Source organism: Natator depressus, chromosome 6 (assembly GCF_965152275.1).
Source record: "Natator depressus isolate rNatDep1 chromosome 6, rNatDep2.hap1, whole genome shotgun sequence".
NCBI lineage: Eukaryota > Metazoa > Chordata > Testudines > Cheloniidae > Natator > Natator depressus.
The window spans coordinates 102,424,939-102,442,327 of NC_134239.1; the positions used below are offsets into that span (position 1 = coordinate 102,424,939).

At 44.7% G+C, this 17,389-nt stretch overlaps 1 protein-coding gene across 1 annotated transcript in view; it reads right to left on the reverse strand.

The window, feature by feature from the left end:
- Positions 1-17,389, reverse strand: part of ITPK1 (inositol-tetrakisphosphate 1-kinase) — a 235,079-nt gene that overhangs the window by 147,358 nt on the left and 70,332 nt on the right. The window lies entirely within an intron of this gene.

A 17,389-nucleotide genomic window follows, 5' to 3' on the forward strand; every position in this document is an offset into this window, starting at 1 on the left:
CCAGTAACTAGCGTTAAACAAAAATCCAGCTCATTGAGTGCAAAAGTCCAGTAGAGAAACTGTTTAAAGTGGGGCGAAGGGGCTGATTTTCATATTCAGCAAGTTAATGGCTCTGAGAGCGTGCCCTTTGTCCTAAAACCATCTGCAAATGCACAATGTGCGTGAGAAATACCCTGTGCAAACACAACAGATTTTACTTGCTGCCTGATAAGATCTTTCAGAGGCGCCTCTGGCTCACCATTAACTAAGCAGCTAAGATTAAGGAACTTGCACTTGCATGGCACATCCTGATTCAGTTGTTTCAGGATTCTGTAGGGCACCTCCACCTGACAATGATGCAGCAAGAGACTATGGTGCCCACATTCATACAGAGAATGCCAAGATGCATACACCACATACTATGCATGTGCCTACCAGCTACATGGTGCTTCTTGAAGAGCATTCAAGAAGCACCAAAGCATAGAATGAACCAGTCCACATAAAGTACTGGAAATGCATGATCGGAAATATCTCCCAACTGCCAGGAAAATGCACAAGATGCCCTAGTAAGACTTTTCTTCTCTGTCACTGTTACTATATGTAAGCGGGGAAATAGTCCCACTATTGTGGGGAACTTTTCTGGCTTCTGCACTACCCCGGTGAAGTGGGCTAGTGAAAGGATCCGAGTCCTCGCTCCCACTTCCTTTACCCAGAGGCCTCCCTGCCCTTGAGGACTCCTCTTCCACTCTGCTGCCTGGCAAAGTCCTCATAACCCCAACAAGGCTGGGCCCAGGATTCCCGGGGGGGCTCGATCCCCAACCCTGCTGTGGTCACCTAGGACAGGGGCTAGGGTGTCCCCACTCCGGGGTACTCTCTCTGCACTGAGCACTTCTCTGACCCACTGATCATTACATGCAATTTAAAGGAAAAGCAAGTTATTTAATCAACAATTAATTTTAAAAAGAATAAGGAAAAATGAGGAAGGTTAAAGGAAACACATCAACCCACTCTGTGGCAGGTAACATCACAAACAGTGTCTCTGGAATGTCAGGACAGTTCAGTCTGTTCCTTGTAAGTCCCAGGCCTCCTTCTCAGGCTCTGGATATGCTGCAGGGATGCCGTGGGTTGGATACTCGCTCTGGTGGTGGCCACACGCTTTCAGGCGCGTGGTGGCGGGACCCTTCTTCCCAGCATTGCCCCCGCCCTGTCAGGGTTACCATCCCCCCCCCCCCCCCGAGTCTGGCCTGCAGAGCCTCCTGGCTGAGGCGTCTCCCTGTGCTGGGCCTGCTGCCCAGGGTCCCCCGTCGCTCTCCCCAGCTGCTCATGACACCCGGCTCTGGACTGCTTCAGCCCCAGCTCCAGCTCCACTCTGCCTCAGCACGGCTGCTGCTCTGCCTCCAGCTCCCTGGGCTGCTACTCTGACCCCTCTGGCTCTGGTTGCTGCAGCTCTCCTCCCAGGGCAAGTCTGCTCTTTCTGGGCTGTGCCTCTGGCTTTGGGGCTGCAGCTCTGCTCCCAGGACAGGGTCTGCTCTCTCTGGGCTGCTTTTCTGGTCCCTCTGGATCTGGCACAGCTCTGCTCCCCAGCTCAGCTTGGGCCCCTGCTTTCTCCTTAGCTCAGCCCCACTCTGTCTGACCCAGGCAATTCCAGCTCTCACAGAGGATGGGACCTCCCTGGCCTTCTGACTCCCTGATTAGCCTGCCCGCCCTGTCATTCAGGCTGACCTGGAGCATTGGCCTTTCCCCATTGATCCTGGGGACTGTCAGTTTCAGGGTCCCGATTCCCCATCGACCCTTCCCCCTTTTAGTACTGGGAGCTAGCAACTAAAACACCCCCACTGAATGTTAGTAAGGGGGCAACAATCCCCTTACATATAATTTAATATGAAAAAAGGAACATAAGCTCACCTAGATAATTTCAGAAGGCTGCTTATTTTAAGTACACTTAGTCCTGACTCGGGCTGCACTCCAGCCAGTTACAATGGGGCTAGCACAAGGTGATGTGCACACCTACACCAGCAGAGCAAAAAAACCCAACCACTGTGTGCAGGACATCCACAAGGATGGGAGTTTAAACATGTGAGAAACTGCAAAAGACATTATCACCACCAGAGCACATTTTTCAACCTACAGATGCCTGCTAAAAAACCTCACAGTGCTGGTGCTGGTGCTGGTGCTGGGGGGGGGGGGGAAGACAACCCAAAACAAGTAGCAGCTGGAATGATCAAGCCCTGCGGTAAGCAAACAACAGGTGAAGTATTTCAGAAAGGGCTTTCTAACCTGAGGCTGAATGCAGAGTTGAGATAGTGCAATCTGATTCTTTTACTGTCACAGCAGAGGACTCGGAGACAGCTGGCTAATGAATGAATGATGCTCAAGGGCAGGAGGGTGAGGAGATGGAAGTAGGGCTTCTCTTTCCATTGCTCAGTGCCTGGCAGGGAGAGGGTTCTATAGAACTCATTGACAGTGCATGGCCATTCTTCAAAAGGTAACCACGGTTCTTCCTCACACCAATTATTTTAAAAAGACTTTTGAAAAAAGCCAACTGAGAATTTCACTCCCATTATTTTTCAAAGTGTTTTTCCTCCTGAGGCAGGTGGGTGGTTTCCTTTTCTTCTCTTTGTAACCATTTCTACCTGTCTTTAGCACAAGGATGAGAGACTGACGCTTAATCGTTAACGGACCAGTGCTGCCGATGTAGAAGGCCTTTAATGCTGCCAAAGAAACCCCCATCAGGCACCAGGTGGTGCACATCAAAGGGTACAGAACCCTGGGAAATCAGATGCTTGGTGTGCTGTGATGAGGAGGCAAGATCAAACTAGGAAGCTATATTTACACGCAGTAGGGGCTGTAGCGCCTTTCAGCAGAGGTTCTCAAAATGCCTTACAAAGATTAAAGCCTCAGAAAGCCCTAGTGAGGTATTTCCACCTTTTTGAAAACAAGCATAATCAAGAGACAGAAAGGTTAAGTCACTTGTCCAAAAGTTGCCCGTGTGGGAAAAGAAACCGGCTTTGTAACTCCAATTCCTCCTGCTTGAAACACAAACCACGCTGCCTTAAAACAGCTGTGGCTGGAGTTTTGTTCTGGGTTTTTTATTTTAGTCAGCCATTTCCCTGGAGAACAATAAAATCCATAGATAAGCCAGACGCAGACCCCTCCAACATTCTTGCATCATGTCACAAGTGCAGGAGAAACCAGCCACCTCCTCAATTTGTTTTCCTGTCAGCTTTTTCTTCCATTCCAGCAGGACGTAGGTCACTGCACTGGGGCATTTCCGTTCCAAACTTTGAGTTTGCAGGCTAATAAAACTAAAGCTTATAAAAAGCAACTCATCTCCTGATTGACCTAGTCTCCTCCTGTTTAATTTGAGCCATGATAATGAGATGTGATCAATTTGGAGTCCACAGGCAGACACCAAATTACAGGAAGGAATACAAGACATGCTGCATTTCTTTTTGGAAACCTCTGACTTTTATAAGTTGCTTTGAAACTAATCAAAAGATGTTAAACACATCAAGGGATTTGCTGTCTTTTCAGATGAACAGCAGGAGAGGGGACAGTCAGGAGTAGCTATGCAGCCTTCCAAAGGGACAAAAAAGTAGAGATATCACCCTTTGTATATTTAGTGTATATGCAGGATTTCAGGGCTTAGAAGATTTCCTTATATGAGGTGTGTATTTTTTGGCAAATCAAGACCCCCCTCCCTTTTTTTTTTTTAAAGGAAAAATTGTTGATTTTTAAAAAGGTATTTAAAAAATGGCACCTCTAAAGCCATATGCTCCTAGAGAGCATCATGAAAACTAATTCGCACCCACAAGCGATGTCTGCGAAAAATACTAAAAAAAATGTTTTTTTATCTACATCCAAAATTGACAGTACACATTTGGAGACAAACTAACTACAGTTCACATACAAGTCTTCTAATAAGAGCAAGCTACAAAACCTGCTCTCAGATTTTTGTATTAGGGAGTTGTGGGGAGGGGATGTGGCTGTAAGGAAGGGGTAAAATGAAGTGCAAAAGTGACAAGTTTTTCTTTGCCCCCTTCAGTGTCCCTTTAAGATGGACACAGATGACCTTTATGTAAAGATTTCCCCTCCCCTCCAATTATTTTCTTCATGTTACAAATGAGCCCATCAAGTTAGCCCGCTATTTGTGTGGGAAAACTTGGTCAAGAAGTTTGGAAGACCTTGATGGTGCCCTCAAGACCGGAGACTGACAATGAAGCTGCAACTCCCCCAGACTCCAGGGACACAGCATCTAAAGCCAGCAACTCATCTGAGGGTGGTTAAACTCTACTGTAATGAACCAGGAGGTAATACTGTTCAGTTCAGCCTGCAGAACCAATGGCATTTTTCAATAAGCCTTATTCTACGGTTTGCCCCCTTCCACGCTGGCCAAACAAAACCAAACCCTCTTGTACCCCAGGTCAAACCCAGGCAGGTTGAAAAGTTACTGTTAAACTCTTGTTTTGACCTGTGTAGCAGGGCCCTCAGATCCCTCCTATTAAAGCAGGAGCAGTGAGCTGTGGCTTGGGGTTTTCAGCCTCCTGTCATGTCATTATCATGATGAAATTCTCCTTGCAAAGAGGGATCATAGTGGAGCTAAAGGTTCCCAACATAAAAAACAAGTCGGGGGGGGGGGGGGTGGTTGTGGAACAAACTTTAAAGACCTTCCTTATGCAGCCTAAAGAAGTAGTTAGTGGTAGAAACAGCACACACATTTTTTGCTTTATAGGGGCAAGGTTTCCTTAGGCCACTGCATTATGCGATTCTATATTTAAGTCTGCTATGTTTGAACATTTCCCACAGAGTCAAAGTCCCTCTTTGAATACTTAAATACCTTGCTTCATGTGGAAAGGGGTTGGGGGGGGGGGGGCGGAAAGAGAGCCTTTTATTCATCCCAAGAAATGTTTGTCTCAAACTTTTTTCCACATTTTGACTAGCACTGCACTTACATTGTGCGTATTCTACTGCCAGCATTAGCTTGTTAATTGATAAAGGTCTAAGCTAGAGAATGGCCACAGTAACATTAACAAGGTTTTTATCTTCTATTGACTAACTGGCTAATTCTGCCAAAATTGCTAAGCAATAAACATAATGTAAACTGGTAAACAAACTAGGATCTAGATTCCCTTCTTCCACATCACCCCAAAGAAGCAAGTTAACAAACAAAATAAATGGTACATTTAAGACAGCCATCAAGATGTGCACATCCCCAAACTGAGGAAAAGAGTGTTTTCCTCACCTCAGTTGTCCTGCCTTGCTTCTTACCACCTATGGTTTGTTACTTTCATTCATCATGTTATATTTGAAAGAGTGTGAGGTCTACAGAGCAAGAAACATGTTGTATCTTTGTTTGCTGTGAAAGGAATCAAGCTAGCATGTCTTGGGGTTCAGTTCAGAAAATAAACAGTGACAATGACACAGGCTAAGATTGCCCTCTCCACTGGTAAAAAGTGTTCTGACAGAGAGAGAAGCTAAACAGACCTTCCCCCACCCATAAAGAAAAAAAAGTTCCCCCAGGCCTTGTAACACGTAAGTCCCTATGTCTGTGTACTTCCTTAAACGTACTTGAACATGACGGGTCAAATATGCCCTGACGAAAGTGGTGCAACTGAACTGAGGTCAATGAGGCAATTTGCCACTATTAAAGAAGAATGGAACTCACTTAGAAAGAAAATGAATCAGCCAAATTTTCAAAAAATGGGTGCCTGTAGTTGGACTCCTAACGTCATATTTATGCACCTCAACAAAGAGTTTGATTTTTAGAAGTGCTGAGCGCTCAGCATTTTTCACTGACCTCAAGCAGAGCTAAAGATACTCAGCACCTCTGAAAAAAGTCAGGCCACTTATTTAACAACTTAAATAAAGAATTCGTTGATTTTAAGGCCAAAAGGAACCAATTTGATCATCTAGTCGGACCTCCTGCAATACACAGGCCACAGAATTTATGTCAGTACGTCCTCCTTTGAGACCAACCCTCTATACTTGAACTAGAGCATCTCTTTTAGAAAGACATGAAATCGTGTTTTCAAATTGATGTCAAGGAATGGTGAATCTACTTCATTCCTTGGTAATCTGTTCCAACAGTTAGTTAACCTCAGCAGTACAAAGGTGAATCTTATTTCCAGGGTGGCTTTCCAAGCTTCATATTCTATCCATACTGTTTACAGAGTCATCTGTAATTTGTAGGAAATACAAGGAAAATTTACTACGGGCAGCATAAGAACTCCTGCATATGTCCCACAGGATAACAACATTTGCTTCTACACATTACTGCTAGATGCTTATGGGGCTTCTTATCTTGTTCTCTCGTCAGATTTGGTAGTGTGTCCAGCACCCCATCTTGTGTTTTGTCAGTTAAAATGCTGATCCATAAGCACTCAAGAGCTTGTTCTTCCAAGTTTTCAATAAATCTAACAGATACCGGCATATTTTGTGTAGCATGCCAGTTCTCCCATTTTCACCCACTCCATCCCTCTAAATAGGAGATGATAGACAGTGACCCTAACATCCCAGTCAGATGACCTGAGAATTAATGGGATTTAGGAGCCTAGCTTTAAAGCACCCAATTTGGAAAATCCTGTCCAAGATGTTTACAGGTGTTGAAAACAGCAGTATTGAAACAGGGTGGAAAATGGTTTGAGCGTTGCATTTCAGGTGCACCTACACTAGTAAAATAACCTGTTGACAATGAGCGCCAACCAAGGAAAACTTCAGCCTGAATGAAATTTACAGGTTGACAGAAAACAGCAAGAAACCATTATACATCTGTAACTACAGAAGTCAGTGCCATTTCTCCTGTAATAGCTACACAAAAGCAGAGGTTGTTCTATATACTACAGCAACTAGTTTTATGTACCCACAATAGAGTGAAGACTTGGAGCACAGAGGTAAAAAGTGACTTGATTTTCTTTTAGTAGCCACATAATTCCCAAGTCCTGAATATTCCATAATGTAATTACAACACACAGGAGATTTTTAAAAGGTATTTAGGCACCTAACTCCCATTGGCCCCAGTCTAATGTTTTCAAACTTGGTTTAAATAAAGCATTCTCAACACTATGATAATCATTTAATAGTCTTTCAGTCTGAGGGATCAGTATGTGCAGAGGTTTTACTATCTGTGAGCTGTTTTATTTCAAGAAGAATGAAGGCCAAGGCAGGATGGTGTATGCTTCAGAAAGTTTCACTCACACTCACTCTACAGGAACAAGTGACGATAGCCAAAAATATGAGGAAGCAATGGAGGACAATGAGAGAATGGAGTAGAAGATACAACAGGTTCATATTTTCAGAACTAATGAGGATTCCTTCCATCCCCGCTCTAATTCCTGTGGGAAAGAGCAGTGCCTCATGTATGGCTCCAAAACCAACAACAATAAAATCAAGGCAAACACCACACAGAATCTGCAACAACGGCACCTCAAGGAAAAATCTAAAAAGCTAACTGCTACAAACACGTCCTGATTCCGGTAGCAGCCGTAGGTTATACGCCATACCGACTACTGCAGACTGGAGAACAGTCCCACATTCATTAATCTCTATATACCACGCAGAGCACGAGGCATCAGCCTTGACTAATTTACAACACTATTTCAGTTAGACTTCTCCATGATAACGCTCCTATAGCATATTGCATGTGTCAACACTCAACCTGCTCTATATCCCTACCTATGGCTTATCTCAGAAAAACAACCCCATGATCTTGACAACAAAGTGAACGGTGAACTTCAACATCTGTAGTAAAAAGAAAAGGAGACTAACAAATTTATGCTCAAATAAATTTGTTAGTCTCTACGGTGCCACAAGTACAACAAATTTATGCTCAAATAAATTTGTTAGTCTCTACGGTGCCACAAGTACTCCTTTTCTTTTTTGCAGATACAGACTAACACGGGCTGCTACTCTGAAATCTAACATCTGTAGTGTTATGAACCATGTTACTCAAAATAAAGTTGCAAGATAACTTAAGTCATTTAATATGCTGCAAGCACATACATGTAAATCTCTCAAGATAATCACTCCTAAAACATATGACAGTACTGCTTTGGCAGAGGGGTGGGAATGGGATGGGTAATCTTCATGTTGAACAGCTCTGAATATGAACATGGCAAGCTAGGAACTGCTAGAACAGTAATAATGTTCTGTATTTCACTGTACACCAACATCGCTACCTTGGCTCAAAAAACACCATACATACATACATACACACACACCACACACAAACACCATCTTCATACCCCCTCTACTGAAAGAGGCATGCTTTGGTAGCCACATAAGGCATGCCTTTCAAGGAAAACAGTAATTTACCTAATTTTCCCCCTTGCTGAAAACAGTGGATTCAAAAAGTTCTTTACATGTGGAATTGAGACATTCATGACATCAACAGCGTAACTAATATAGCCATATCAAATCCCGTCTAAACTGATCCACTTTCTAAAAATGAAAACTGGGCCCAAAGCAAAGACTTAAACACCTTCAACTTTAGTGAAGTTTGAACCCAGATCCAAACTTTGCAATTTGGTCCAATCTGTACTAAAAACATCTTCTGCCCTCATATTTGAAGCATAAAGCAGAATTTAAAAGCGTGTAGAGTATGCCCCATTTATTCAGTCTTCAGAACTCTGACCTCTGGAAACTTTTAAAGAATAAATGATTTGTGATTGTATGTTTGAAGTTTTGCTTCCAATACAAATTAAGCCATTCAAGAACATTAGTCAAACACAAGTTATTGGGATCAATAAAGGTGTAACTGGGTGAAATTTAACAGCCTGTGCTATGCAGGGGTTCAGACTAGACCATCTGTGGTCCTTTCTGACCTTAAATTATGAATCTATGGAAAATAAATGCAGCATACAAGAGGGAGCACATCTATTCAAGCTCATGGCTTGAACACAAAACTGGGAATCAGGATATATATATATATATATATATATATAGTCTGTGGGAGTGGAAGAGGAACTCGGAACAGACTTCAATTGTTACTTGTTCAAAGTCATGTAATTCTCTGTGCTCAGTTTCACAGTCTGTACGATGGAGATAAATCCCTAACCAAGGAAACAAAGTTTCATTCTGAAGATTTATTTATTAAGATGTGTGCAGTGCTTTGAGATTTCTATTTTTTAAAATATGTGGGAGAAGCTGAGACATTACAGTGACAGAGATCATAGGAGCACCTAGATAGATTTTAATAGATAGATGGAGAAAAAGCACTAAGAACGTGGAAAGTATCATTATTATTTAAATGGGTGACAACACTTAAGTGGAGTCTGACATTCAAGAGTTTTAAAAGCAAAATACTAAGTAAATATGAAGCTCTTTACTGAGTAAGTCACATTGTTTTTGTTTTAAATTTCCATTTATTTTCTATAACTGGACATGTTTCTCATTGTTTTATGGTCCATCATCCTGGCTTACTCTGCTTCTATTCAACATCATATGCTGCAGGCTGTTGCTATGTCACCATCTGCAAACACACAAAGTTCTTGGGCAAAGGCATAAACAACCCTCATAGATTCAATAAATAAAGATGTAATGCAGAGAATTTTCAAGAAATTAAAATTCACAATCACCACGAACTACATTCCGTATTTCGGTCTACTGATAATTAAGTAAACATTACATTAGCCCTCCTTTTAAACACTCTGATTAATGGAATGACTGCCCTGAAGCTCGGGTGTACAGACACCATATCTAGGCACTAAAACAGAAAGTCTTCATGGCAATGTTTCCATGAAGAGAGAGGATTTTTCAGACACGATTATGTAGTATTTACATTGCAATTCCTTATACAAAGTAAATAGCCAACACCATATTACTTGCAAATTAGTTATACTCTAAACAGACCTAAACTACTCCCATATCAAAAGTTTCTCAGAGAACACTTGTTAAGTTCCTGCACGCACACACTACTAAGGTGCTGTACAACATGTTCTTCAAATCAAGAGTGGGAAAATATTACAGGAGTCATGGCGTGGGGGAGGCCATACGGGACCATTATGATCATCTATAGTCTGACCATAAAAAGGCTTCAGAGTTTTATCTAGCAATTCCTGCATCACACCAATAACTTCTGGTTGCCCTTCAACAGACTTTTCAAAAAGAAAAGCTAGATTTAAAAACTATCAAGCTATGGAGAATCCATCGTGACACTTGGTAAGTTGTAACAGTGGTTAATTATGCTCACTTTAAAAAAAAAAAATGGTGCCTTATTGCAGGTTTGAATTTGTCCAACTTCAGCTTCCAGCCACTGAATCTTGTTATGTCTTTGTCTGCCACATTAAAAATCCCTCTATTATCAGAAATATTTTCCCCACGTAGGTACTTGTAGACCATGATCAACTCATCCCTTTACCTTCTCTTCGGTAAAATAAATAGATTGATCTTAAATCTCTTACTTGAAGACAGGTTTTTAAAGCTCTTCCAGGCTCAGCAAGGGCAATCACTTGTGGAGGGATGCCTCACCCTTTGCTAATCATTGGAGAAAGAGGTCTTTCCCTGTGCACAAGGTATCAGAATGTATACAAGCTGGCAGATGAGGATGCTAGTGGCAAACACTAGGGACTTGAGAAAAGTAGCTCCAAACTTCCATAATCCAGACCCTCTCCAGCCTGAATGGATCTAGCTGAACTACACTCGTGACTCAGCCAGACAACACAGCCATAAAATGGTTTATCAATAAGAGCTGGCACGATTCAAAAGTGGAGGAGATCACTAGACAAATAAGCTATCGCAGATTGTTACTTTCATAATCCTCAACAGAAAAGTACCCACACGATTAACATCAGGCTACATCATCATCCCCACACCTTCTCTAAACGAAATGGAAGACGGAGCCACTTTACACTGGCATAGTTCACTGGAAATAATGTAAAGCCATTAAGCCGCTGTCCAAGATGCCAGAGAGTCCTAAATAAATAAAAAGGATCAGGTTGGCCTGCCTAGAGCAGGAACGTGGAGGTTAGAGCTCTATGCTACCAGCCACAGGACCCAAGTTTGGGAGGGATAGAGGGGACTGTCAAAGAATTGTACTAGTTACCTTAATTATATTAATAGTACAGTGGGGGGAACTTTGCAAAAGAGGAAAGAAGTGGAGGGGCGCATCACTGACTAGGGAAAGCAAGAATATCAGAAAAAAAAAACTGCTACAATACAATGACTACATTTGAGTCTTGGGTTAAGAGGTTTTTCCAATCCCGCAGGAACTGAAAATGCTGAGAGGTAGCAAACTCAACCACTGGGAGAAGACATGAAGGGGAAGTACCCTGCAACAGCCCCTCTGACCCATGCAAGAGAAGCACAGTTAGGCTTCAGAAAGGAACTCCAATCTGAAAGACTGCAGACACTGCGGCCTTGGCTACACTTGCAAGTTAGAGCACATTAAATCAGCCCCGGGCACCCTAACTCCTCAGGTGTCCACACTGGCAAGGCACGTAGAGTGCCCGGATTCCACGGCTGGAGCACCCCTGGTAATCCACCTCCACGAGAAGCATAGAGCTTGCTGTGCGGTGCCAGTATGGATGCCCTGGTCTATTAATGCACTCTGATCAGCCTCCAGGAAGTGTCCCACAATGCCTGTTCTAGCCACTCTGGTCATCACCTTGAAGTCTACTGCCCTGCCCTCAGCTGACCAACTGTCAGACCCACCCTTTAAATTTTCTGGGAATTTTGAAAGTCCCCTTCCTGTTTGCTCAGCTAGGCATGGAGTGCTCTCATCACATCTTTCCAGGTGACAATGCCTCCACGTGCCAGGCAATCCCCAACATGGAGCAATGGCGAGGTGTGGACTTCATCAGTGTTTGGGGGGGGAGGAAGCTGTCCAGTCCCAGCTGTGCTCCAGCTGTAGGAATTACGATATCTACGGGCAGATATCAAAGGCCATGATAGAAAGGGGCCATGACCGGGACGCAGTGCAGTGCAGGGTTAAAGGTGAAGGAGCTGCAGAATGCCTATCACAAAGCGTGGGAGGCAAACCGACCCTCCGGTGCTGGCCCCACAATCTGCCGCTTTTACAAAGAGCTGGATGAGATACTTGGGGGCGACCCCACCTCTGCTCCAAAGAGCACCATGGACACTTCAGAGGCTGTGACAGCCCAAAGTTCCACAAGGCAGGAGGAGGAAAGCGGGAGCTGAGGCGGAGGGGGGCCCAGAGCCAGAGGACAGCACAGCATCCCTAGATGCATGCAGCCAAGAGCCAGTCACAGCGGACGGTGCTTGGGGAAGAACAAACAGCAGGTGAGGTGCCCGGTAAGCAGCTTTTATTTTGAGAAGGGAGTTGTCCAGTGCAGGATGTTGGGGTGAGGAGGGTTGGAGAAAGAAGGGTTAGGGCTGCGTGCATGCCTAGATGCAGAATAGGGCGTTGATATACTCTCTTACATCGCAGTAATCGGCCTCAGTGATCTCATCGAAGGTCTCATGCAGAAGCTGGGCAATCCGCTTGCGCAGGTTCCTTAGGAGAGCTACTGTGCTCCTTTTCCCAGTCAGGCTAACATGTATGTGCCATTGTGCCGTTGGGGCGGGACGACCATTGCTGCACACAGGCAAGCCGCATAAGGGCCCTGGTGGAAGCCGCGTTGTTGCAGAAGACCCTCCCTTACTTCCCAGGTCACCCTCAGCAGCGAGACATCTTCCAGGATGAACCCATCCTGTGGAAAACGTGTGGACAGTGTTGAGTATAGGGGCCCCCTGCAGCTGTTGGCTCTCCCCAAGGCACAGGACCACAGAGGACAGTACGGCCCTGGAACAATCAGTCCCCGCTGCCCCTGCGGTTACTCACCATTTCGAGGCTCTTGTGGGTTATGTGCGCTCACCTTGGGACAGGCGGTTTGTGCTATTGTGTGCACTGAGCTTGACTATAAGTTCAGCCAAATCATTGCTCTGTCTAGTGTGAACAAGGCTGCATCTGTTAAATGTTGCATTTTGGCTTTACAGATGCAACCTTGAGATCCCAGCCGTCCTTGTTATCAAAGGCCAAAACGCTGCAAAGATTCAGGAAGCGTCCACGAAAAAGCAAGTCGGACTTTCTGCATGAAGTGATGCAGCAGTCCCTTAATGAAAATCAAAAAGCGCAGGAGTGGTAGGAGACCGAAAGGAGGCTCCGTAAGGAGAATGCAGATCGCTGGCACCAAAGCACGGAGTGGCTCCTAATCATTATGGAGCACCAAGTGGACTCGATGCAGGCGCTCACAGCACTGCATACAGAGCAGATTTGCGTCCGCCCCCTTCTGCAGCCCTTTTCCCAAAACTTTTTCCCTTGTGTCCCCATGTCACCACCAACCCACTTTCCCCAACATCCGGTTTCTTATCACCACCAGCTGCCTCCAACACCTTTAGCTTCACTGCCCAGCCCTGTAAACTACGACCCCTACCCACTGCACTCAACCCCCATCACCATGCATTTTAGCCAGCCTGAAGTGCAGCACTCATTGCGAGACACTCCAGACAGTAAGGCTGAGTATAACAGGACATATGCAAACCTGTGATTGTTCCGTTCTCCACCCTGCCCCCCTTCCCTCCTCTCACACAGCACAGATGCGTCATGCCATGTGTTTTTCTCCAGCAGTTGTGTTTCTTTTCAATAAATGAATTTTTTGGTTTTGGAAACATTCTTTATTGCATTAAGATACCGTAGGCCATGAAAGCAACAGGCACTGCTAGTCAGTGCATCATACGCAGCAAACACAGATGCCTACTAGCACTGGAACCACTGCACATCACTCCTGTGCAGGGCACCAAGCATTACTGGTGGCTTTCAGCATCAAACTGCTCCCTCAAGGAATCCCTAATCCTTACGGCCCCGCACTGGACCCCGCCAACAGCCCTGGTCTCTGGCTGTTCAAATTCAGCCTACAGGCATTCAACCTTAGCGGCCCATGCCTGACTGAAGCTTTCACGCATCCCTTCACAAATGTTACGGAGAGTACAGCACACGGCTATAGCCACAGGGATGTTGTCATCGGCCAGGTCCAGCTTCCCATACAGACAGCACCAGTGGTCCTTTAAAAGGTTAAAGCACACTCAACAGTCATTCTGCACTGACTCAGCCTGTTGCTGAACCACTCCTTGGTGCTGTCAAGGCTCCCTGTGTATGGTTTCATGAACCATGGCATTAAGGGGTATGAGGGGTCTCCAAGGATCACAATGGTCATTTCGACTTCCTCTATGGTGATCGTCTGGTCCGGGAAGAAAGTCCCAGCTTGCAGCTTCCTGAACAGGCCTGTGTTCCGAAAGATGCAGACCTGCCTGCGTTAATGTCCGTGAAACGCCCACAGTGATACACAAGCGCCTGGAGAACCATCGAGAAATACTCCTTCCGATTTATGTACTCAGATGCTAGGGGGGCTGGTGCCAGAATTGGAATATGCATGCCACCTATCACGCCTCCGCAGTTAGAGAAACCCATTTGTGCAAAGCCATCTTCAATATCACACACATTGCCCAGAGGCACGGTTCTTCTGAGCAGGATGCGATTAATGACCCTGCACACTTGCATCAAACACGATTCCAGCAGTCGACTTTCCCACTCCCAGTTAGTGGTTAGTGACTGAGCAGTAGCTGTCTGGAGTAGCCAGCTTCCAGATTGCAGTCACCATGCGCTTCTCCACTGGCAGGGCAGCTCTCAATCTCATGTCCTTGTGCCACAGGGTGGAGGCAAGCTCAGCACACAGTCCCATGAAAGTGGCTTTCCTCATCCGAAAGTTCTGCAGCCACTGCTCGTCGTCCCAGACTTGCATGACGATGTGATCCCACCACTCAGTGCTTGTTTCCCGAGCCCAAAAGCGGCGTTCCATGCTGGTGAGCATGTTTGTAAATGCCACAAGCAATCTCGTGTCATATGCGTTATGCGTGTTGACATCATCGTCGGATTCCTCACTATCACTTTGTAGCTTAAGGAGTAACTCGACTGCAATACGTGACGTGCTGGCAAGACCCATCAGCATATTCCTCAGCAGTTCAGGATCCATCCCCGCAGACCGAAAGGGAAGACAGAGCGTGCAGTACAAAAAAACGTTGAAAGACACTACCAAATGTGGACGGAAGCACAGGGATTGCTGGGATGCAAAGTGATGCATCACGGGGCATTGGGACAGGACCCAGGATGCCCCGCGGCCTCCCTCCCCCTTCCCACAAGCCTCAGCGCCAGAAAGGGAAGAGGTGCTCTGTGGGATAGCTGCCCATAATGCACCGCTCTGAATACCGCTGCAAGTGCTGCAAACGTGGCAATGCCACTGCACTTGCAGCTGACAGTGTGAACACACGGCAGCGCTTTCCCTACTGCTGTCTCCGAGGGCTGGTTTAACTCCCGGCACGCTACATCTGCAGGTGTAGCCATAGCCTGAGTGTGATGGAAATCAGGTGGGGAGGAAAAAAATTTGCTTCTTCTAGTCATGTAGGAGAAACCAGTACCAGTAGCTGGGTAGCCCAAGCTACAGATAGCCCAGTTAGTAAGGGCTTGAACAGCATGCAAATCACCAGGATTATGAAATAAGCATCAGCAAGCACATTGTACATTCCATGCGCTTTACCTATGGTTAAAAAAAGTTGCACTTTTTCCTCTTTTATGGCTCCAGTTCTTTTTTCAGCCACTTTTAGGATGTTAACATAAGGAAAAGGACATTACAAGACAAGCCCTTCTAGGTCACAAGGAAAGAACATTTATTACTAAGCTAACCCTAAGTACAAGAATAAAGCATATGCAATCAACATAAAATAGCTATAAATCGTATGTACCCTGTACAGGAATCTTTGCAATCAGTGAGTCAATGCACTAATAGAACACAGGAACTCTACACTGCTAAGATTAAAGAGTTTGGGGAAGGGTGTTTGTAAAGAAGGTTTGGTACAAGTAAATATATTCAGATGTATTTAGAGCCTACTGTTACAGGAAGCTCTAGGCCTCAGTCAACAATGAACTAGGAAAACAAAATTAGAAGGGTTTCCTTTATTTGCAAAGTTAGCCAAAATTCTTCTGCAGTTGTTTCCCCTTACATTTAGGTCTCTTTCGCTATTAGCTCAGACCCAATGGCATCTTTTCCATCCACTCTTCAGTTTATTCTGTCAAAATATTGTAAATAACTTGTTTCCACTTTGGCAGGACAGACTGGCAAAAACAAAAGGAAAGCATCTGGACTAACAAATAAGTCATGACTAACTTTTTTTGCTTAATAAAAAAGCACCCCCTGACAACTGATGCAAGGTGGGTATACACATGCACACAAGTTATGAAATATACATATGTAACCAGTGTCGTAGCTAAATCAAAGAGGTTTTTTAACTAAGTATGTGAGGCAGCTGATAGTTTCTTGGAGCAACATCAGCGTGGCAAATGTAACCATTGTAAAAGGGAACAAGGTAAATTAACTTGAATCTTGAAATGACAACTGAATTTTAGTCCATTATAGGTCTCCATTTAATAAAGGCAGCAAGGACCGTGTATGCTGCGTGCGCAGTTGCAGTCTCTGCTCAGTGGGGCAGAATCCTGGATGTGCTATTGCGTGTCAGGAATGTGGGTCCTGAACCTGGGTGCTAGTCAGTGCCAACCTGCCGCCGAGGGACCTGCTAACAATTGTTAGGGTAGAAGCTGAACCTCAACAGAGGACTCCAGTCCTGGAACATGATTGGCTCATAGCTTCCATATAAACCTAGCACAGGAACCGGAAATTGTCTGTACAACTGGGATTCACTCTGCTCTGGACAGTTTAACTCATGCTCCCCAGCTGCACTTCCTGGCATTCCAACCCAGCTTGATTCCTGTCATCTGGTTTTTTTTTTTTTTTTTGGTCACACTTAATATTCTGGGCACATTAATCAATGGTTTCAATTTCCTTGAGACTCCAACTGGTCAATAGGTTATTTGTAACCATGACTTAACCATCCAGAACATAGGGTTGCCAAGTTTGGTTGGATGTATTCCTGGAGGTTTCATCACATGACATAATCTTTCATTAAAAATGAATCTTTAATTCCTGGACACTCCAGGACAATCCTGGAGGGATGGCAACCATACTAGAACACCATCTTCTGATGTGCTTGTATCTGTCTATAACACATATTATTCCTGGTTCTAACAGGCTTGTAACAGTTGCCCTTAATAAACATAAGCTGAATATAACCTGTGACTTTTTAAATTGTCACCCTCTGATGAGTCTACATTTGTATGCTGAATCAAGACTGGTGTCAAAAAAGGCAACACCCAAATATCAAAGAATCCTGGGGGCACTAAAGGGTCTGCAAAACTGTGGAGCTTTATGAAAGACAAAAGGAGAGTTAAGAGGAGATGTGTGTACAAGCTGTAGCCAGAATAATACAAAACAATGCCGCATCCCAGGTCAGAGAAGGCTCTTTAGGATTTGTAGAATTCTCTGTCTTAGAAACTTATTATGGGGCCTCCATTACCACAGAATCTGGGTGC